Below are 24446 nucleotides of genomic sequence, written 5' to 3'. Positions count from 1 at the left end.
ACTGAGGGAGTCCAGTTTCAATTAAAATCTACAGAAAACTAACATTATAATTCTAAAATTCATTGAGAAGATTCAAAATGCAAAAACTTGTTGGTAAAATAAGAACAGTTGGAGGAAGCAAACTTAGGAAGAATGAGAATTAAACAACTTTTAATGATGAAATCATTATATTTCTTTGAAATAGAACTTTTTATAAATGAATCAGGATATTATACAAAAATACATTTGTTTCTTTTTCTTTTATTGTTCACAGACTGATAAGTGGTTGATAGCTGATAGGTGATGATTGTGATAGACAAGTAGTAGATACATAAATAGACAGATATGAGATAAAATATCAATTAATAAGTGATAGATAAAGAGACAATTCTTTTATGATACATAAGAGATAATGAAGAGATACATAGGTAGGTAGATAGATAAACAGATATTTTCTACATAGAAAAAGTATCAAAATCTATATCAAATAATGAGTTTAGAAATAGATTAGAAAGCTGTTATGATTGGATTCTCTCTCTGTATATTTGTATATTGATATTATAACCTTTGACATATCAGAAGTAAATTCATTTGCAGATAGAATCTTTATAAAAAACAATCAAGTTAAACTATGTTTGTTATGGTGGGGAATAAATAGGATTAGATTCTTATAAAAGGAAATAAATTGAAGACAAAATCACAGAAAAAGATGACGTGCAAGAAATTGGGAGAAGAAGCTCTCTACACAGTGAGAATATTCTGTCACAGTTTCCAAAGAAGCCAAGCCTGAACCAACTTGAAATTTTAGCTCAAGACTCCAAATTGTGACTCAAACCATATTTTCATCATTACCCATTCCGTATACTTTGTTGTGACCATCTCTAACAAGATCTAACCCTACTAAAAAAAGTAGGTAGAACTGTAGAACTGATCCAGACAAATGGAAGCAAAAAAATTATAAACATGGAGCCATTATCTCACAGAATACCTGAGAAGTATTTTAGAAAGTAGTTGTAAATCTGTGCTGATAGTTTCTGTCAACCCAGCACAAGCTAGAGCAATGCAGAAGAGAGCACCATTGGCTGAGAAAATGCCTCTATAAGGCTGGTCTGAAAGGCCTTTGGGGCCTTTTCTCAACTAGTGATTGGCATTGGAGGGTCTAGTTCACAGTAGGCAGTGCAACCCCTAGCGTTAAGTCCTAGGTATCACCAGAAAGCAGACTGAGCAAGTCATGGAGGAAAGGCAGTAATCAACACTCTTCTGTGACTTCTGTATTAGTTTTTGCTTCCTGGTATCTGCCTTGAGTTTCTGCTGACTTCCCTAAATGAGAGACTACAAGCTGTAAGGAGAAAGAAGCTCTTTATTCCCCAAATTGCTTTTGGTCATGGTCACTATCACAGAAACAGTAAAGTAACTAATAAAGATTTTATTTCTGTGCCCTTTGCACATATTTTTTCAAGGGTAAAACAGTAATTTCCTTACCTGAACGTGTAGAATAATATCAAATATAAACGAATGTATTTTAGAGAATTCAAGCTGTCTAGCACATATTAAAAATAAACTTACTAGTTTATGCCACAGAAATAGTTAAGGAAATATGTGTATGGCCTCATACACTGATTTTATTACTCTGTAAGAAAAAGAAGAGTGGGAACATGCTAAACATGCAGTGATAAGATTGACTGAACTGCACACAGAACAGAATGTGTCATAGCACCTGGTAGCAGGTAGGACCTCTGAGAGACAAGCAGCCAATGGTAGAGCATGGGTGAAGGATGAGCCTTTCTGATTATTCATGTCTCTAAAGAAAAGTTGTTGGAAGATAAAGAAACACTTCCTTCAAATAGAACAACATACTGTGATCACCTCTGCGCATTTCCCCTCTCTAGAGTTATGATGTTTGAAACTAGAAGATGCTGATTAATTGCTTAAGTTCCTTGGCTCTATTTCTCTAAGTATTGTAATCTTGTTCATGATTACTGTTGCATTAACTAAGCAATAGATTGTTTGAAGTCCTGAAGTATATTTTATCACGAAGGTTAGGAACACTAAATATGATAATGTAATTAAAACTGATTGCAAACTATAAGAAAAATAGCAAAAAAGAAATAATAGTTATATTTAATTTAATGAAAAATCATCAATGATGAGCAAAAGCAATAGTGAATATTGCTACATGTAATAAAGAAGGAAGAAGCAATAGATGATAAATTTTATGGAAAGCACCCTGGACATTTAGCTCCACACTCATAGCCAGGTCAGCATTCTTGTTCTGATGTCAGTGTATTTTTAGAGCCATGGCTGAGACAGGGAGCATGGAGCTGACTGATAGACCACTTCTATAATAGCGTTGCCCTTGGAAGGGATTTCTTGTCTCATTGACTCAAATATGTCTACTGGAAAATAGGGTTACCAGGAGTGCTTACCTCCTGAAGTTCTTGTGAGTACAAAATGAGTTATATGATCTCTCATGCAAAACATGGCCAATGTTTTTTTTTCATCAGTTTGATTTATAATATATATGGTATTCTGGGGACATGTTTATTGTACAAGAGAAACCAAAGGCATGAAATCACACTGTACTTTTAGGTGAGACAAAGATGGACCATTATTATTATTATTATTATTATTATTATTATTATTTGTTATTTGACTCCCATGACAGTCTAGAACTGGATGATTATTGATTAATCTTTGTTGGATTGGGTCATCTGCTTCAGGGCCATTGTAGAATAACCTCCTTCACAGTTACATACCATTCCAGTTCCCTCCATGCAAGAAGAAGCTAAAGGGTGGCAAACACCTACACTTGGCAAAGAAACCACAAAAACAAAACCTAAAGTAGTCACTGAAGCCTACTCTAAATGAAATAAATGTCTTAACCACTGCTAAACTCCACAGTGCAAATGATTGTTCTATATGTCTGCAGAACACCCATGAAATTCACTAAGTTTCTCAGGAGTAAAGACACGACTTGTTTAGAAAACCTCATTATTTACATTGGAGGTCAACACTCTATAAAGTTACAATTTAATACAAAAATGTGGGTGAAGCCAGTATCTCACGTTTTATAAATGAACTAACATGTAGAGAGTCCTCGTGCCCTTTTCTACAAGATCACAACGGAATTCAACCACCTTTCACTGTGCAGGCAGGGCTCTCTAGCATTTCCTTGGTGAAGGGCTAATTACAAGTTGCTGAAATCTTAAACATGGCAATGTCACTACCGCTGTCTCTATCCAAAGAGCACACAAATAATTTACAAGAGCAGGTTTTGTATTCATTTTATTTCCCTTGATGGAAGAAAATCAGTCTCTGTGTTTTCCTGTTTATTTGCTTCTCATGTAGTCAAACACTCTCTTGTCTGGACCATTGTATGTCGGCTTCTGTGCCCATTCTCCACACCTTCACGCCAAGCATTCCAAACTCCCAATCTGGCCTTGTCTTTGCCCGACTAGAACACTTTCAGTTCACTATTATTCTCCAAACAGGGTCCCGAGTCCTAAACGTCACTTAGAAGCCTGCTATGTCTCTTCCCCTCTTCCCACGTTTTCTTGCCAGCTACCAGATCTCCCACTCTTTCATCGGAGCTTCACAGCTGACATTTATTCACTTAAAATAACTTTATTGACACTGGCAATACAAGTGCTTTCTCCCTTAGTCTAGCTAATTCATATTTACCTTTAACATATTTTCTTTCTTGCCGCAGTCCCATCGCTCGAGCTCACATCTACACACAGGCAAACCCACATTTACTGCAGGCTGAGCTTTCCCTTGAATGTCAGCTTCATCTTTCTGTCCAAGTTCGCTGGACTTTCTGTGCTCATTGACGGTCTTTCAAAGTAGTTGTTCTTTTCCCGCCTGCCTTTAAGACCAACAGTGGTTCTTGGACGTATGGAAAATGAAATACATTTCCCATTGGGTTTTCTTTCCTGTGGACCAAGGGTGAAAACGAGTCCCCTGCTTTCAATTTGGCTCTACCCTACCCTCCATTGTATTCCGCAGTATAAAACCTGCTGGCAAACATCCGGGGTCTGGCATGCATCGATGGCACTGTGAATGTTCCGCTTCCTGTAGTACTCCACGAGTGGGGTGGTCTGCGTGTGGTAGCCTCCAGGCAGATCTTCAAGGCCTTCTCATTGTCATCTGACCTGAGGATCAGGGGCTCTCCAGTGATATCATCTTTCATTGGCTCCTTTGGAGGGTTGAACTCCTCATGGTAGGACCAGCCACTCTTGGGGTGAATCTGTCTTCCAGTGATCCTCCGGATCATCAGGGAGTCTGGAATGCTGAACTCAATCACTGAATCAAGCTTCTCCTTCCTCTTCTCCATGAGGTCCTCAAGCATTTCAGCCTGCCTCACAGTCCGAGGGAAGCCATCAGTTTTCCAGCATCCGTCGTCGCCTTCAGCTCCTTGCCCAGCTCTGAACCTGAAGCCACCATGGCTCTCAGCATGTCTCCAGTGGCCAAATGGCAGACATAGAAGTTTTCTGCCAATCTGGGCTCCTGGGTCCCCTTGCCAGCCCCGGGCGGCCCCAGCAACATGGCCCGAATGCCCTTCCGACTCTCTGGCTCGGGAGCCAGCGCGCTGGGAGCCATGTCTGCCAATCTGTATCTGCAATGTGTCTTGCTTTGAAAAAGAAGTTACATAGACCTAGAATCTAATAAATGATTAAGACAATAGATTTGGTTACTTGGTTCTGGACATGTTTATCAGCATTCTCACTGGAGCTGAGTTCCTGGTTCTCTGTTCCTGATTGTGGCTTTTGTCTGTGGTGACCTGTCTCAGACAGCCAGGGTCCTCACACTCTGGACAGTGACAGTAGTGGTTACTCATGCCATTCAATGGTAGCAGGAGAGAGTAAACACCAACCTGAGAAATCCCCAGATTCTCCCCAGGTGTTCTTTGTTTTTTTTTTCCCAAACCCTTCATTATAACCAGGCAATGTCATTATCCTCAGACAAGATCAAATATTATCAAATATTAACTGGTTTAGACTGGCTCATAAGTTCCACTCTTCAAGACAGAGATAACTGAAAGTCATGAAAATGTGTATCTGTTCCAAAACTGGTGATGTTTGCACAAAGAAAAAAGACATGGGCAAAACAAACAAAATGTGTTCATCCTCCATTTCAAATGACCAAACTTTCCTCCAGGAAGAAACCATTCCGGATTTGTACCTCTGTATTAAAATATAATACTGTGCCACCCAAACTGATACAAACAACATGACAGTTAAAACAAATTTAGAAATAAAAGGTGATATTAAGATAATTGCATATTTATTTAAAATCCCACACGGGGATGTTGACAGTCCTATTTTGGAATCAGAACCTTCCCTTCCGGCTTCTCTGTGTCCCCTCACGTATGCTCACCCTGTAAGGAACAAAGTGAAGACACTGGAAACAGGATCATGTCTTGTGCTAGTACCACTTAATAGTCGGTTTGAAACAGAGCAGTGACAGCTAAAGTTCTGGGAGTCAGAACGAGGTCAACTATAGCAACTTCTTTACAATTTCTAAAAGGTTTCTTTCTATCCCCCCTTTGCATTTGAAAATGCTAAAAGATGACTAGCCTAATTTATTTCATTAGAAACGTGCCTTGCTTCTAATCAATATAAAGTTTGTTTTTGTTAATATTATTTATTATTATTATCTCTAAGTATTAGTTACTTTTCATGTTATTACAAAACCCCTGACCAAAGCAACACAAGGAAGGCTGCAGTTGAACATAGTAGGGAAGACCTTGTGGCAAGAACATGAGGCCACTTGGTCACATTGTTTCCTCAGTCAAGGGGTGTCAAGAATTGGAGTGATTGGTGCTCAGCTTGTGTCTCGTTTGAGTCTAACTCCCCAACCCATGAGATCGTACTGCCCACATTCAATATGATTCTTCATACCTCAGATAAGCTCTTTTAGATATATTCTCATAGACACACTTAGTCATCCTGACCATGGCAATCAACTAAGGACACTAGGTGTTCTCACTTTCTGATGCACAATTAATAGAAACCCAGACCCTGGCCAGCTGGCCTTGGTGAGATCCCGATAGAACATCCCCATTGTGTCAGTGTGTGGGTGCACCCCTCGTGATCCTGAGTTCCTCGCTCATGCTCTCTCTCCTTCTGCTCCTGATTTGGACCTTGAGATTTCTGTCCGGTGCTCTAATGCGGGTCTCTGTTTCTGTCTCCTTTCATCGCCTGATGAAGCTTAATATTTAGGAGGATGCCTATATGTTTTTCTTTGGGTACTCCTTCTTATTTAGCTTCTCTAGGATCTCTAATTAGCCTGGGATAAAACCGGACTCTCTGAACATAGAGGACAATGAGGACTACTGAGAACTCAAGAACAGTGGCAATGGGTTTTTGATCTTACTGCATGTACTGGCTTTGTGGGAGCCTAAGCAGTTTGGATGCTCACCTTACTAGACCTGGATGGAGGTGGGTGGTCCTTGGACTTCCCACAGGGCAGGGAACCCTGATTGCTCTTTGAGCTGATGAGGGAGGGGGACTTGATTGGGGGAGGGGGAAGGAAATGGGAGGCGGTGGCAGGGAAGAGACAGAAATCTTTAATAAATAAATTTTTAAAAATTAATTAATCAATAAAAAAGAAACCCAGAGAGAGAAATTGTGGTTCAACCTGAAGGTCAGAAAAACAAAACAACCACTAGCTCTTAACTCTGCCTCAGTCCAAAATAGCAACCCTGCCTCCAGGAATCCTCAGAATGAGACTGTCTGGGAGCTGTCTTCTCCCACCTTATATTGCCCTCTAGTGCTGGGACTAAAGGTGTGCACCACAACCGGCCAACTTCTAAGGCAAACTAGTGTGGCTACTGGGATTAAAGGTGTGTGTCACTACTGCCTGGCCTATAAGGCTGACCATTGAGACTGTTTTACTCTCTGATCTTCAGGCCAGCTTTATTTATTAAACTACAAATGAAGTATCACTACAATTTTCAAAGTAGAATAACTTAACATTACTTAAACATTTGTTTAGGAGTATAAACACGTGGCCTAGTAAATTTGTTCATGATGAGTACTCAGTAAGCAATGCTTTAGAAGTAGAATGTAGAGGAGACTGGATGGCTGTACCTTCTCTTGTAGCTCTAACAACTGTTCCTGATGTGTGCATCCAGAGAGGACTGTGTGGAAATTGAAGGGAAAGGAAGGACCTTTCTCCATGGTCTTCCAAAGTCCGACACTGTTGTATGCACTGTTTCCTGTTTTTTCCTCAATGGCCTTTGACAGGTTCCTTCTGTTCATACTAAATGTCTATTTTCCTCTCTCTCTCTCTCTCTCTCTCTCTGTCTCTCTCTCTCTCTCTGTCTCTCTCTCTCCCTTCCTCCCTCCCTCCCTCTCTCTCTCTCTCTCTCTCTCTCTCTCTCTCTCTGTGTGTGTGTTTGTGTGCGCGCATGCGTGCGTGCATGCATGAGAGAGAGAGAAAGAGAGAGATACAAGTATATACATACTTCGCTTTCTAATCTAAAAACCCCAAGCCTCATGTACTCTGAAATCTGACAGACTGTTGGAGGTTTAGGGATCTGGGGATTAGAGTCATCTACCCATTAAATAAAAGTATTCTGAACTCCAAAGTACATAATGTACAGATGAATAAACTGAACGTTTTTAAATGTAAAATTTGCTCCTTTGTCCCCTCAGTTAGACTGCCTACCAATTCTGCGTGTCAGCTCATTAAATGTCAGTGTAAGCAGGAACCACATCTTTCAAAGTGATCCAACCCTAAAGAGGACAGTGCAGCCACCAGATGCCACTAAACTTGCCTCATGCTCCTCCCACACAGTGCTGCCTTACTGCCCTCCTCCTAGACCTCTGATTCCACCATCACAATGGAATCAAAAAAACAATGTAGAGTGTATCACTAAGCCAGTGGAATACAGCAGTCCACCGGGAGCATCCACTGGGGTTTAAGAATAGTAACTTTATTACAAACTAGAGAACTATTCACAAGGGATGTTTCGCTTTAATGTGTTTTGCTGCAGAGCCCTGCATGTGTCTAAAATTCAGTGCTTCCAATTCCTGTGTGCGTGGACTAGCCTCTGCTCATTCACACAGCCCTTATCAAAGGCAAACTGTCAGCTGTTAGAACCAAGGTGTCTATCTAGTAAATCTCCTCCTATACATACCCAGATGTTCAGAAGAACTGCAAAATAGGGTAGTTATATGAGAACAGTTAGCACACCAATGATGCTCTTGCGTTCCCTGTTATTATATAGTTTGCCATTATGTTTCGATGTTATGTTGTTGCTGTGTTGTCGCGACTACGGTGATGGCTTTTTCATTGTGATGTTGAATGTGCCCTGTTCTCTTCCGCCACGTTCCTTAACTTCTTTCTTGGGAGTGTTTGGAACTTGCTAGCCTTACACATGGAAGAGATTTCCCCCTTTTCCTATGGGAGTTTCAGAGCTGGTTGTCAAATTTGAACAGATATGAGATTAAAAATACCCGGATTTGACACCCACTGACACATACCACTAAAGCAAATGAGATGGCACTTGAGCTTCAACAGAGTGATGGGTACGGAAGCTGGACAGAGGCAGACTACTCATTCCTCAAAGCAAAAGATGATGTGTCTCAATAAGAAATATAAATGTCCTAACTTACTTCTAAGGAAAGAGCCCAGCATGTTCTTTCTGTCTCGTCTAAGGTCAGGAGCCCACAAGTGATTCCACACAGTCATGTGTGCTCCCTTCCTATGTCAGGGATCTATTAAAGACTGTCTGTCCTCCAGCGTTGCCTCACAGTGCTTTCTCCTCTCTCTGATTCACTAGACAAAGGCTGCATTTGCAGTTGGCTCCTGAAGCCACTCCCACGTGCTGTGAAGATATGTCTAAATAGCAGCATTTGCTTGTAATTGGAGTGTGCTTCTCCCTGCCACTTCTGGGTGTGAGAGAGACAGGAAAGACAGCAGGAAGGAAGTCTCTACCTAGCATGGAATCTAACATCTCCACATCGCAACATGAGTAGTAGGACATTTTCAAATAATACTCTGAGGAAACAGCATGTGTCACCCATCTATACCAATTGCAGTCACAGGAAGTGCAGAGTCCAGTCTCAGTTCATGTTCCTAGAAATAGACACCATTACAGGTAGATTTAGGGACATGTGCCTGCCCTGTGGCTTCCCTACATTTGTGGTCTGTAGGGAACTTTTCTTCCTTTATGTGCCTTTACATAAGGATCATGGAGAGTTGTGCTGTGGGGAAGAACATGCTGTCTTAAATAAATTAATGTTACCTCTGCAGAGGTCCTCATGGGTTAGAGAAGCAAGGGAATGGCATCGCCTCCTACAGATAATATGCCTTGGACTCAGCAACCCATATTCCTATTGAGACAGCTAGACAAGGACTGGGTAAAAGTTAAAGAAAACCAGGTTCCATCTAGCACATAAGAAAATCCTAAGAGGCCCCATCAGTCAGTAGTTGGAAACACAGTGCACAATTGTGTGAGCTTGGAGTATTCAGGGATCCCCTACAAGACAAGGGTGATTTTTATTTTTATTACGAACAACATTAACTTATTAATAGGTGTATTCATCAATTGGGGCCTTTCTGTGGTGACTGCAAGGTACCTGTATTTTAAAAGACTTGTTTTTGGAACACCCAACATATTTACTTTCTCCTTCAAGTGGAAGAAAGGCCGCCCTCCTGTTGGGACTCAAATTGTCCTCTGGTTCTGCCTCTGCTTCAGACGCGGAGGGAGACCAAAGCCTAATCCCTAATCTAAGCCTCTCTACCACACATCCTCCGCTAGGGTCCTAATGCAGGTCATTTAGAAGATACTGTAGTAGCAATCGCAGCATAATCAGCACTGTCTTCCCTCTGTGGGATCATTTTTCCTGGGATCCTGCCTGTTTACATTCCTAGTCCTATAGCAACCATTCAATCCGAAGAAAGTGCAAGACCATGTCACTGCCCCAGCCCTCCCTCCCTCTCATAAACGTGCGCGCGCGCATGCTCACACACACACACACACACACACACACACACACACACACACACGTTAGCACAATAAGGAAACTAGCAGCACAATCTCCACACATACCTTAAATATTCTAATTTTAGTATACCTGTCTCGAATATTTTTTAGGAAATCAAGGAAATTTTTCCTGGGTCAAATTATCTATATTAAAAATTTTGAGTATTCCCCTGGCTATCTCTTTACTGAAAGGAAACAAACAATAATTTGATTGGATTCCATAGCCTCATTATTTGTGGGATAAGAATCAGAACAATTAGCATCCTCTCTGATATCTCAGATCCCAAGCCAAATGCAAAAAGAATGACAACCAATACATAATAAACTTAATGGTATTTTTATAGACTTTTTGTCTCATATTGCTTTGGGCATTTTTGCCTTGCTTGTTGTGTGTGTGTGTGTGTGTGTGTGTGTGTGTGTGTGTGTGTGTGTGAATGCACTTTAATCTCTTATATCACCTTTTAACCATCAGGCAGCTCCCTTCTCTTGCAGCGATATCCTATTCTCTTCATTTATTATGTATAATTTCCAGACTGTACACATTTTCTTCTATATAATGGACATTACCCTGGCCCCATCCTTTTGTTCAGGGCTATTATATTTGTACATCAGCATAGTTATGAGGTGCTACTGTTTTTTGTTCTCTCACACAGTTTCTGGAAGCTCACCTGTGTCTCGGTACTCATCCAATTCAGTAGTTTCTCTCTGAAGGAAGGGTTTTCTCTCTGAGCACTCAGTCACTAGCCAATGGGAAGGATTTCTTACTGCATTTTCTTGCTCTGTTGTTGCAGCCTCTGCTCTGTTCTCAGATCTAAGCACTTTGTTCTCAGCTCCACTTCTAGTAACGCAGGAGTGCGACTATTAAACTCTTCAAGTGGATTAGAATGTTTGGAAGATTCCACAAGCACACTTAAAATGTTAATTGCCCATCAGTTTTCAACAGTCCTTTTCTTCTCCCTCCTGTTTGTCCCCTATTTGATTCTCACCAGAACAAAGAGTGACTAAGCATCTGGGAGAATCAGAAGCACACCGAAAGTTTTTAACTCACGAGAAAACTGTATTTGAAGGGAAGCATCATTCTCTGAGTTTTAGTTTGTAGTAGATGTCATTGCCATATGGCTATGGCAATAGGAAACTGTGTCACATGATTATATGACATGGAGGGAATTGCTTGCTTGTAGCACATTTTCATGATCATTGTTTAAGAGACAGGCATAACAAAGTAGAAACTGAGGCTTGGGACTATCACAGTAAACCGATGTTCTTGGTGACAGCTGGTGACCAGTTGAGCTCTGTCCCAAGGACTCTCCTCCCTTATGCCAGCTTTAACTGTTAAGGATGCTGTTGGGACAGTTTCTCTTGCTCTTTTTTTAATTGACCAGGTGCAGGTGCACGAGGCCTTGAAGATGGGAGGGTAATTAAAACAGATGCTATGATGAACCATAACAGACTTGTGCTCTCAGGCCCTGTAGTCAGTCTAAGTGCACAGATCACAGGAGGCAGGCCTCAGGGAAACCCACAGGTAGGCACACACTGAAGCAGATTGAAAGGCCTCCCAAAATTCAAAAGCAAAATGGTACTTAGTGATTGCAACACTTACCGTCCACACTGAATATCTTACAGAGAAGATAATTTCCTTGTTTTGAAAACAATTGAGAGGCCATAAATACAAATGAAATTCATGGACCATTTAAATATCATAAGCCTCACTCTCACAGAACATCAGGGCAAATGGAAAAGTAGTTAAGAGCTGGATCACTGAGCATGTATGCCGTGCAGCGGGCATGGAGCGAGAGTTCAGCTGAGCTCTCAGAGAAGCCATGTGTCGGCACTTCATCTTTCCTTCTTCCCACAAAACATCAATTTGAGTGCTGAATATTCTTTCTGATCAGGAGACAAAGGGAGCCACCGAGGAGAGGTATGTCAAGACGAGCACCTACTGGTTCCAAGAAAAAGCTCATAATACTGGAGGCATCATTCATGAACTCATCATTGTGTAGATGATTGCAAGAAGACAAGAACACAGAGTCTGGAATCAGATATGAATTAATACACCATCTCTGCCCTTTATGAGCTGCTTGCAAGGCTCTTCCACTTTTCTGAATGCCAGTTTGCCCACTGAATAGAAGTGCCATGCCTTTCTATACACCTCCTTGGCAGTAAAGAAGAATAACTCAGACAATAACAGAAAGCCTTGTGGAATCCTGTACCTTTCCTTCTGGTAACAATTCAAGCCTACTACCTGATAGAGACTGACAGGCATAAAACTGTCAATATGCTGATACTGGAGAATGGCAGTGACTGGTGGGAATAGAGGTAGGACTGAGAAACTCCTTCCATGTGTATAGTTATTCTTAATGTTCTAGTGTACAAGAGGTTTTCCTGGGAGCCAGGATGAAATGGGGATTTGGGGACAGATGGAAAGAGTCTGATTCAGCTAGTCAGGACTAAAGCGTGAATTCTGGCTCATGGTTATCCATCCCAGATGACACTGAGGAATGCCTAGGATCCTTCCACCAGATCTTTCTTCTGTGTCACAGCAGCTTTCTCAGCAAGTGGATGACAAGTGTCTTGGGAACAAAGACAGGAGTTGATAATAAATTTACTCCTGTAGACTTGCAGAGTGTGAGGTACTTGGGATGATGTATTCAGCTGAAGAGGTGCTTCTTAAGTACTTGTTCATTAGCTTAGTTAACTTTAACACTGGTTATTTCCTACTTTAGGCTTTCTGGTTTCACAGTTAAATCCATGCTATGAATTAGGATACAGTAGTAGTGCCACAACCATGACAAAGAGCCAAAGTTCTTCTCAAAGGCTGTTTTCTTCTCTTAGAAGACAAGCTCTACATTTGCCTGGGGAAATGATCACTCAGAATGACTTCCTAGAATTGTACACCTGACTTATGGCCACCAGTGTATCAAGAGAAGAAATGATGGCAACTTTAGTTTGCTTTAAAAGAGAAAGCATTTACCCTTTTACTTTTCACCTTCCCTGGTGGTAAAGAGAACACTTAAAGATGAAACTTGACAGAACCAGCCAAGAGTCATGTCACAGAAGCAGCAGGGCATAAAAGGTGAAGAGGTCAGCTTATAAATTATACAATGAACATCCAAGGACCTCTAATTTCTATGACAAAATTATATGGTCTTAGGATTTGGGTGTTCTGTGGCAAATCACAAAATAAAAGCCTCAATTGAAGATGTAGGATTTGGACGACATAATACCATACCCTACCATGCAGAACCACAGTTGCCTTACTTGCTAAATTACCTCCCAGCAAATGAGACTGTGATAAGAGACTCAAATGTGTTTGGTGAGAAACCTCCTACTTTGTAGGTGAACCATGTTTTTGGCTGCATATGAATAATTTTACAAATTAGTGTTTATTTCTCTAGGACTATTATAAAAACACCAAAGTTGCATAATTTGGAAAGAAAAGAGAATCCTCTACCTCCAGACTTAATGGGAACTGACTGTATGTGGCTTTGGGACCTTGATTGTTGACTGAGAGCAATGAGAGGAGGACACAGGAACTAAGCTAGGTTCTAAGGCCCTTAAAAATGTCAAGGGAATGTCTGTGCTGTAGATATTAGGAAGGAGAACCAGGTAACAAATTTATTATTCATGAAGAGTGCACAGCCAGGCTCCCGATAAAGGGTCTTTGCGTCACAGTCTCATCATCATGAGAAATAGCCCATCACTGTACTGGAGATAGAAAGATTCATGGCTTGTGCATTCTTGTCCTTGAGTGTCCTGCAGAGGAGTGACACCGGAGTTGCATAGAAAGTGAGTCTCATGGACCAGTCAAATAATTTGTTTTATTTAAAAATCAAGCAAGTGTGCACTGAAAGTCTGGGGGTGGTTAGTTTAAGACATTTGCAAGTCATGTAAAGGGTTTACTTTAGCTAGGAGCATACAACAGGTGTGAGATGTCGATTGCATTCTGTAGGTATAGCCAGGGTTGGTTGTGGTATCTGCTGTGAGCAGTATTCCATATACTTAAATGAAGAGGAGACTGGAAAAGAAACCACAGTGCTTAATTTTTGACTCAGTACAGGCAAGTTTCTTTGAGGCCAAGATTTTGTATTTGTAATGAATCTCTAGTTGAAAGAGATGACATTTTCTATCCATGGGGGTTACAGGAAGTTCTTAAGAAATTTGTCTGTTTTTTCTATGTCTTTGAATGTACGGTGTTCTATACTTAGACATTGGATTATATATTGTAGAGTGTAGTCTATGCCTTCTTTGGCATATAACTGTTGTTTTTACTCAGGGCAAGAACTACAGAGATTATGCAATCTTTTCTCTTTTGTCTTTATAAAAAAAGTCCTTCTTTTCTTCTTCTTTTCCTCCTCCTCCTTCCTCCTCTTCCTCCTTATCCTTCTTATTTTTTTCTTCTTCCTTACACATTGTTCTAGATGAGAATGGGTCTTTTTGTATTCATCTGTGATGTAGAAAGGGTATTATAACCAAACAGCATGGCAATACTGTGGCAGAGAAAAGTACCCCTCCTCAAGAGTATGTTTAAGAACACTGGTGTCCCAGGGCCATGGTGACATCTGGACCCAAGCTGCTTCTGCCGGCCATGTCTTGCCATGGCCCTACCTGCAGTCGTGATCTGTGTTGATGTCTGTTGACTGTGTTAACCACATGGGTTGAATCATGTGTTGAAGTACAAATGCTGTGCTGAGCTGGCCCTGCCCCTCACTGCCCTGGGGAGATCCACTCCACCACACCAGAGAGCTGACTCTGCCCCACACTGGCCCTGATATAATGGAGTCCAATGGCTCCAATACAGGAGAGTTGGGCCTACCACCAGTAGGAAAATTGCCTCTTCTCAATACTATCTTGGCACTTGGGTTAGCCAGCCCTACCCCTTACCACAGACATGGGAGAGCTGATTCTGCCTCTCACCAGAAGGTGGTGGTCCCAGCAACCAGGTCATACCAAGTCAGTTACCACTCAGATATACTTTCAGGACTTTGAGTTAACACTTCCCAACAGCTACACAATCTATGACCAGCTAGAGCTCATGAATGAACTGCAGAGGTGTATCAGTGAGGGTTCAGTATTGATGGTGTACCAGAATCCAGAGGCCTTGAACCTGACCAACAGCACATTACATAATGAACATTTACAATTAAAGCTACTTGGACAAAAGGGCCTACTGCATGATACACAGCAGCTCTCAAAGCCAATACAATAAATAAGAAAACAATGGAGAATCAAGAAAGACAGAGGAGTGAAGTGCTTTGGTTTTTGTCTTGTTTAAAATTTGCTTGCTTTTTTGTTTGTTTGTTAACTAATATTATCTGTATTTATATTTTTATCTTATTTTATTGAGAGGTAGACACTACAAGGGTGAATATGGAGGGATGGGGAAATGAGTATGGTGGAGGTGCCTGATGTGAAATTACCAAAGAACTAATAAAATTTATGCTAAAAAAGGAGAATTCCACGGGTGTCAAAGACAAGGGATTGAAGGGATTGGATATTTGTCAAGACTTTTTATCTAAATCATGATTTTTGTTTCAACTTGCAAGGTAGACTTAAAAGATTTTTTAATCATTATATGTGTGCTCTTTGAAATCTTATAGGCTCCATCACTTGAAGTAAAAAAGTTTTGATGACACATTATTGAGTATTTTATAGCAAACAACTAAAAGTAGATATGCATGAAGCTTCTATTTGTGATATATGAAATAAAGACATTTAAAATTTTAGCCTAATAGAGATGACATGATGATCCAATGAAATAATATATTCTGTAAATTATTTTGTAAAATCGCAGCCACAAATAAATAACAAACACTAAACGTGTTCTTACAGAGACTCAGACTCAAAAACCAGCTTTATTTTTCTGTTATTATTTAGTGGTGGCAGTAAAAGCTGATAGAGGGACTCTCTAGCATACTTCATCTCCAGTAATGCATAGAGAAAAAGTCTATACTGCTAAAACCAATGCCAAGTTTATTTCATGCGGAGCTTTGTATAGGTCCACTATTTTAAAAGCAGACTTAATCAATACCAATCATCTAGAACAATGTGCCAAAATTTTCTATACTTTACCTTTCTTAAGATTAAAATCTGATATCTCTTTCATGTTTAGCACTCAGTGTAGCAATTCCAGGTTTATTTCCTAGAGGACAGTTGCACAGATCTCAGGGACTCTCTAGCTTCTCCTCTCAAGTCTTTAGTCCCTGGGCAGCTCCACTGTGTTTGCCTCTCTTTGACATTTCTTATTGTTTGTCTAACTCCTGAACTCTCTAAACACAGAGAAGCCTCACTGCCTCCACAGATCAATTTAGGAGGCGCTGAACTACTTCATGAGCGGTGAAAGAAAAGGTTTGCCGTAAACCTTACTGCAATATAGAAGTGTTTACGTTATTTCATTTCTGTTACAAAATATTTTAGAAGGCAACTTAAGGATGGAAGGACTTATTTCCTCTTAGAGTCTGTATAAGAAAAGTCCATTATGGAAAAAAGGGAAGGACGTGTTGCACTTATAGCAAGGAAGCAGAAAGCAATCAATGCTAGTGCTCATTATTTTTCTTTATTTCCCCATTTTATTCACTGCCAAGCTTCAGCCCATGGGATGGATAGTGCTGTCTACAATAAATTCGGGTCTTTCTTCTTTACTTAAACCTTCCTACAGTAGTCTTCAAAGACAAGTCCAGAAGTGTCTCTCCTAGATGACTCTAAATCCATTCAAGTTCACAGTAAATATAAACCTTCACACATGCAGAGATTACGTTTATACAGGCATAATCCAACACATCCAAACCAGAACTCCTTTGTAATGGAAATGAATTATTACTAACAGAAGCAGAATGTTCTGTCTTCAAAAAGATTTGCCTGGTTCAGAGGTTGAACAAAGGGAATTCACAGAAAAATGTGACTGACTTCAGTAGACTCTTACATTAAACAAGTATTTAAACAGAAGAAAAATTCAGTGAGTCATTGGTTCAAATTACACCTGAAATCCTCCATAATGATAGCCTGTACTGATTCAGAAGTGCCACCCAGAAGTCACTCAAGTTACTGCCCTGTTGATTCAACAAGATGACTCTGCATTTTCACAAGATGAATAGCATATTAGTATCATATTAAAAATGTATCTTGTGCTGACCCTATGTTAGTCACTGAGCATGATTTGCTTGTTAAATACATTATCGGAAAAGTGGGTCATAATATTTCTATTGTTTCATGAATTATAAAAACACAGAGAGAGAAAGAAATGCAGAAATTTTAAGATTTTTCTGAAGCTGCAGGTTATAAAAAGTAGGACTAATACAAGTTTTATTGACCAAAGGACCGAGTCACTATTTGATATTGCTTTCATAGTGTTAGGAATTGAATGTGATGTGAGATGGAACTAATTAGTGTAGCAAATATGTAATTCATGTACTTAGTATATTGAAACTTGTTAATAATTTGTCTTACAGCAAGTGTTTAAGACATGAGCCTTCATTCTCACTCATCCTGGGTTCTAATATATAGACACTTCCATAGATGACCTTGAAGTTCCCATTGCCTCATACTTGTATACACTGTGGGGCCCAGGGTCAGTTCATCTGTAGAGTTACCAAAGTTTGTTTGGTACTAAAGCTAAATGCCATCATCTTGAAGCTCTCTTATGATTTGGAACAAATCAAACCAAGTTTAGTGCACAACTCTAGTCCTCAAATAGCTTCAAGGAGAAGACTTCATGTGCTTCTCAAGTTTTGATATGTCAATCAGCAGTTTAAAATTCAAGTTATTGAAGTCTACTTTGAACTGAGACATCTGCCCAGCTATGGAGTTGGCGTGGCCATGTTGGTGCTAGCCTTAATTTTATATTATTAAGTCAAGTTGTTGCCAGGTTTACTTAATTCTGAATCAGCCTGCAAAATTATGATTTTTTAAATTATCTATTACTCTACACAAAGACAAAATCATACCATTATATTCAAACAGAGGAGTGATATTGATACAATTTTAATTGCTATAGTTTTGTTCCAATCAAGAATCCTTCCCACCACATACTATGTTTTTCTTTGAAATAATTTTTTTATCCTTTTTTTTACCAAAGATATTTAAGGGTGTAGAGTTCTGATTTTATATTTCATAGTATATTTATGTGTTATTTTTCTTTATTGTCAACATGGAATGATTCTAGAATTCCCTGAAGTCAAGTATTCTTTCATGAGCTAGAAAAATAATTTAAAAGATATTCTACATATATTTACCTTGGCTTATAGGCAGTTGAGAATTCTAGATGTGAGCCAATATCCTCCAATTTATTTACCATCAAATAAATACCATCAAAGTAACAATGTAGATTCTGGAAACAGCACATAATCACATCATATAATTATCTGAAGTGTTCATTGCCTCTTAGATTTAAGTTCACACATGTAAATTTTATCCAATTTAATTCAAAACGTGGATACCATTATTTCTGAATTTTAGTTAATATTACATTAACACAGTCAAAAACCTTATAGGATTTGTCATTTCCATGTAATCTTATGCAAGCACATGAATATACACATATGTGTATTATACAAGTACATGGATTATTATCATTTTTCTAAAATTTAGAGCAGAATTTTATATATTTCCTTTAAAAATTTATTTTCCACATAAGCAATATGAATATACATTACAGAGATGAGTTATGGATCTAAGTTATTCTTTGTCAATGCCTATGTAATGAGCATCTGTATTGCAATCGTTTGTTTTTTGTACCTCTTGTCTTTCCTAATTAGGAAAGTGGATAATTTAAAAACATTTAGTACACAATTCATGTTTTTGTTTCTAAGACTGAAAACACAGCCTGAAAGACAAATGTCACTCCATAACTAAGAATGAACTTAACACTCACAACTGGTAAGCGAAAACTTTAATTTTTTTTTTAAATACCTTTGTATTTGCCAACTACTCCTCTGTGTAGGGTCTGTTCAGATGTCTTAAGCACACATCTGAACAGACCCTACACACAGGAGTAGTGTTCTTTTATTTTTGAGATTATAACATAATTACAGCATTTCCTCCCTCTAAACTGTCCCATACACCCTTCCTTGCTCTCTTTAAAACTTATGGCCTCTTTCTTCATTATTTGTTGTTATGTGGATATATGTATATACATATACATATATCCCTAAGTATAACATGCTCAGTCTGTATAGAGCTACTAGGAAGTATGTTTTCAGGGCTGACCATTCATTATTGGCCAAGCAGCTGGTATCCTCTCCTGTAGATAAAACTATTTCTCCTACTCTTAGCATTCCTTAGTTGTCTATAGATCTTTCCGTAGAGTAGAGATCCTGTGGTCTTTCTTTTGTCTACTTGGCATGTCTATCGTTGTTATCTTTGTTCAGCTCATGCTGTAGAAAGTCATGTTAATGAATTTTCATAAGCTTCGTAGACAGTATTAGAAGACACAGTCTCATAGCAAATTCTGTGATACTCTGGCTCACAGTCCTTCCAGCCCTTCTTCTGTAATATTCCCTGAGCACTGGGTGTAGGAAATATGCTCTAGCTGTAGCCACTGACACCGAGCTCAACAACCTGCCTTTTCATTGGTTATAGTTTTATGTAATAGTCTCCATCTTTTGCAAAGAGAAGTTTCCTTGATGTGGAGTGATGACTAGACTTATCTGTGGGTATAAGGACAAAATTTAGAATGTACTTAAGATTATGCTAATCTAGCAAAGTCATAGCTGTATGTTCTCTTCCAATATCCATAACTTCACACAAGTCTTGAATAGTTGCCTACGTTTCCAGTATCAGGCATGATTTGCCTCTTACTGACAAGGTCTTAAATCCAATTGGAGATGTCTTGGTTTTGGTCAAGGTACGCTCCACCTCTGCACCCTTCATGTTATCATATTATGCTGCTTGTTCTTGTTCATAGGTGTCTCTCTTAGTCAGTGCTCTTTTGCACTGAAGAGACACCTTGACCTCAGCATCTCTTCAAAAGAAAAGCATTTAATTGGGACTTGCTTAGTTTCAGAGGTTTATTCCATTGCGATGATGGCAGAAAACATGGTGGTTCACAAGCAGACATGGTTCTGGAGAAGTAGCTGAGAGTTCTACATCCTGAACCTCAGGCAACAGGAAGAGTTAGTATGGCACTGAGGCCTAGTTTGGTTTTCTGAAACTTCAAAGCCCTCCCCCAGTGATACACTTTCTCCTTCAAGGCTACACCTACCCCCAGCAAGACCACACCTCTAACTCTAAGTAGCACTACTCCATGATGACCAAGCATTCAAATACATGATCTTATGAGAGCCATTCTTATTCAAACTTGGTTGCTTCCCTCCTTCACAAGCTTGCATTGTTCCTTCTAGTATTATGAGAACTAGCCCTCATAGAAGAGACATTCATGGCAGTTCCAGCCTAAAGTCCCTTGAGCCCTGTGTCTGAAGTGCATTCTTATTTTCTGGAATAGGTACTTCCTTACATTCTACCTCTCTGGTCAAAACAAGGGCAATAGCAGTGTAGTCTTTATGGTTTAGGAGTCCTGAGCAACCCTGACCAACAACTCAAAAAAGGGAAGACCATGCCTTGCCAAGGTCAGCATAGCTATTAAGCAACACAGAACCTGAAAAGGAGGATATTGGTAGACAGAAACACAAGACTTGGGGTTCACTTGAAAAATTTAGTAGTTTTTAAATTATTTTTCACTATTTATACTGGTTAATATATATTACATATATATTGTTTATTATATATGCAAATATGTATATATTTATATACACACATATGGAAAGTATAGAAATATATGAATTTAACGGTTACATATTTAATTGAAAAAAATAATGAATTCTCTGCTTAATTCTAAGAAGGTCTACCTTACCATGAAAGTTAAGAGTCTATATTAAAATGTCATGTCCATGAATATTAATCCATTCATTTTCTTTTCTTTGTTTTTTTTATTTATTTATTTTTTTTGCTTTGCTTTTTTTTCTGTTTCTGTGTTTTATTTTATTTAAATTTATTTATTTATTAAGGATTTCTGCCTCCTCCCCGCAACTGCTTCCCATTTCTCTCCCCCTCCCCCCATCAAGTCCCCCTCCCTCACCTGCTCGAAGAGCAATCAGGGTTCCCTGACCTGTGGGAAGCCCAAGGACCTCCCACCTCTATCCAGGTCTCAGAAGGTGAGCATCCAAACTGCCTAGGCTCCTTTTTTTTGTTTTTTAATTCAACAAACATTCATCAACAATTTTCTGTATAATTTGTGTTGGACTAAGCTCTGCCGTTGCATGGAGGAGGAGAAGGGACAAATAGAGCTCTGCTTTATTGCATCTGCATTCTAGTTCAAAGGCTTTTCTTATTGAAGTGTGGGCTATTCTAGCCCTATACAAGGTCTTTAGGATAAAGGCATAAATTATTCTACGTTCATTAATCAACATCTGCTTTGTTTCATTATGTTTCCTTTATTAAAAACAGATTTTTTTCATCACATAAATCCTGATTACAGTTTCCCCTCTCTCTACTCTTCCTAGTACCTTGTACCTCCGTCCCATCCAGATCCACTCCCTTTCTGTCTCTCTCCTGAATACAGACTTCTAAAGGATAATGATAAAATAATATAGATAAAACAAAAACTAACACATTAAATGTGGACAAAAAAAATGAACAGGAGTACACCCCCAAACTGCCAACTCTGCTTTCTCCCTCCTGCTTACCCTCTGACAACATACAGTATTATCAGTTCCAGCTGCATCTTCTCCTGCCAATCAGAACTCAGCTCTGCTGCCACAGGGCCCAGCAGTGGCTGTGAGGCAGTATGTCTTCCAAGAGCATGGTGCCTCAGCTTCGGATACTCCTGAACTCAGTTTTCCTGCGGCCAGGCAGGCTGCTCTTTCTTGAATCTTTCAGGTTATGCAGTCTTGCTAATCCATGGTTACAGACATTTGCTCTCAACAGTTTATCTAAACATGGACTCAGATTCTGAAGGTAGGCAGTAATAACTCGGATCACCTGGTTCCTACAGTCTGTCCACTCTGGAAAGGCAGGACTGCTCAGCAAGAGGGAGAAAGCAGAGTTGGCAGTTTGGGGGTGTACCCCTGGGATATAGTAACTGTCCTCTGGAAAATCAGCCAGAGCCACTGCTCTGTGTGTGACAACTGACATTGTTCAACCACCAGCCACTGGGGTATTTTTTAATAAGTTATTCTCCATTGTAACTGACAATAAACTGCTTATGAAGGAAAATTTGGGGATTTTTAAGAACCAATTTGCCACCCAAATGGTACCACTGTTAATCTTGATGTTAACGTTCTTCTAGATATCTCTGTGCATAGACTTTGATGTGTTTACATAGTTATTTTCCTACTGTATATACAATTTTATGTCCCTTTTGTACTTAACATAAACCTTTTTTTTTGCCATGTTACCAGTCTTAAACAGAATTTTATGGCTTACAAAAAAAAATGAACAAGAGAATATAATCCAAGAAAAGGAACAAGAAACTGAGACCCAATCATTCACACATTCAATAACCCCATAAAAATACTAAACTGGAAGCCATAATACACTTGCAGAGGATAGTGTAGACCCATGCAAGCACTGTGCAGACTGCCTCAGTTTCCATGTGTTCATATTAGCTTTGTTCTTGTTGTTTTAGATGGCCTTGTTTTCTTGGTGCCCTCCATTCCCTCTAGCTCTTACATTCTTTCCTCTTCTTCCAAGAGATTAGCTGAGCCCTGAGGGGAGGAAATTGATGGACACATCCCATTTACGTCTGAGTGTTCCAAAGTCTGTCACACTCTATATAATATCTGGCTGGGGATCTCTGTATTTGTTCCCATCTGATGCAGGAGGAAGCTTCCCTGGTGATGACTGAGGAAGGCATTGATCTATGCGTATAGCCGAGTGTCATTAGAAGTCATTATATATTAGTATTAGGATGGTAGAATTTGGTTTTATCCTATGCCATGGGCTATCTATTCTCTGGTTCTTGGTAACCCTACCAGTGTCAGTTATAAATATCATATCTTGCAGTGATCCTTAAGTTAAACCAGTTATTGGTGGTTTGTTTCTCCAACCAGCTTTGTGCCTGTGCTACCATTGCCCTAACATATCATGCAGATAGGACACCATCAGGGATCATTTGTGGCTGGCTTGGTGTTTATGTCTATCTTGTGATGGATTTAAGGTATTTTCCTGTACCAATGGTTGTAGAAACATAGGAATGAAAACTCTATGTAATCACCAGCTCAACATCTGCATCTTCAATGAGTTGTGTAGGTGTTACTTTTAACAGTGGGGCCTTGCCATCAGTTTGACCTCTTTAGCTAATAACTCAATTATTAGTGACCCAATTCTGGAACTGGAAGCTTCATTTGGTGATAAGTCAAAATGGCCAGTCAGGATTCTGTCTTCCCCACTATTTAGCAATATAATTTAGATCACTTTCAACCTTCATATTTGTATATATTTTAGGAAGCTTGTACTATATCAGCTTTCCATAGTTTTCAAATGGCCTTTAATTTCAGTTGATTCACCTACATTTCTTCCCTTCTCCCCTTCTCCCCTTCTCCCCTCTCTGTCGCAACTTGATGCCTCCATTCCAGCCCCCTTAATCCTTCCATAATTCTTTATTACCCTTTCCTAACAAGTTTCTCTGTACCCCCCTAGGCCCTTGCTCTACACCTAACCTCTATAGTTAGATGAAGTGGAGGTTGATTATTACTGGCTTAGCTGCTAATATCCACATATAAAGGAATGCATACTATATTTGGCTTTCCAGATCTGAGAAACCTCACTCAGGATGATTTTTTCCTAGTTCCATCTATTTATCTGTGGATGTAATGATTTCAATTTTCTTTATCTGAGTAATACCCCATTACACACCACATTTTATCTTTTCATTCATTGACAGAGACCTAGTTTGTTTCCAGAATCTGACTATTAGGATAAAAGCAGCCACGAACATTCATTCGGTAGTAGGATGAACCATCCTTTGAATATATCCCCAAGAGTGGTATAGATTTATCTTTGGGGTAAATCAATTTCCATCTCTCTGAGGAATTATCACAGTGATTCCCATACTGGTTGTATAAGTGTGTACTACTACCAGCAATGGAAGAGTGTTTCTTCTAGTCCACATCCTTGCAGCATTAAAGTTTACTAGTTTTATTGATCTTAGCTATTCTGACAGGTGTAAGCAGAAATATCAAAGTAGTTTTGACTTGCATTTTCCTAATGGTTAAGGATATTGAAATTTTATGTGTCTCTTAGCCATTAGAGTCTCCTCTTCTGAAAATTCCCTGCTTATAACTGTAGTCCAATTTTAAATTGGGTTATTTGTTTTCTTAATATCTAGTTCTTTATTTATTTATATATTTTGGATATTAGCCTTTTTTGGATGTGTATTTGGTAAAAATATTTGCTTTCTGTTGGCTGCAACTTTGTCTGGATGATAGTTTCCATTGCCTTATAGAAGCTATTCAGTTTCATGAGGTACCATTAATTATTTGTT

The 24446-nt window shown here is 39.4% G+C and overlaps 1 pseudogene; it reads right to left on the bottom strand.

The window, feature by feature from the left end:
• Nucleotides 1–4157: 4157 nt before the first annotated feature.
• LOC121459821 lies at nucleotides 4158–4578 on the bottom strand (annotated as a pseudogene).
• Between the last annotated feature and the right edge of the window lie 19868 nt (nucleotides 4579–24446).

Source organism: Microtus oregoni, unplaced genomic scaffold (assembly GCF_018167655.1).
Source record: "Microtus oregoni isolate MIOR12 unplaced genomic scaffold, Mior012 000019F_ref0000042, whole genome shotgun sequence".
Taxonomy (NCBI): domain Eukaryota; kingdom Metazoa; phylum Chordata; class Mammalia; order Rodentia; family Cricetidae; genus Microtus; species Microtus oregoni.
This window is presented reverse-complemented; position numbering and strand designations above follow the sequence as displayed.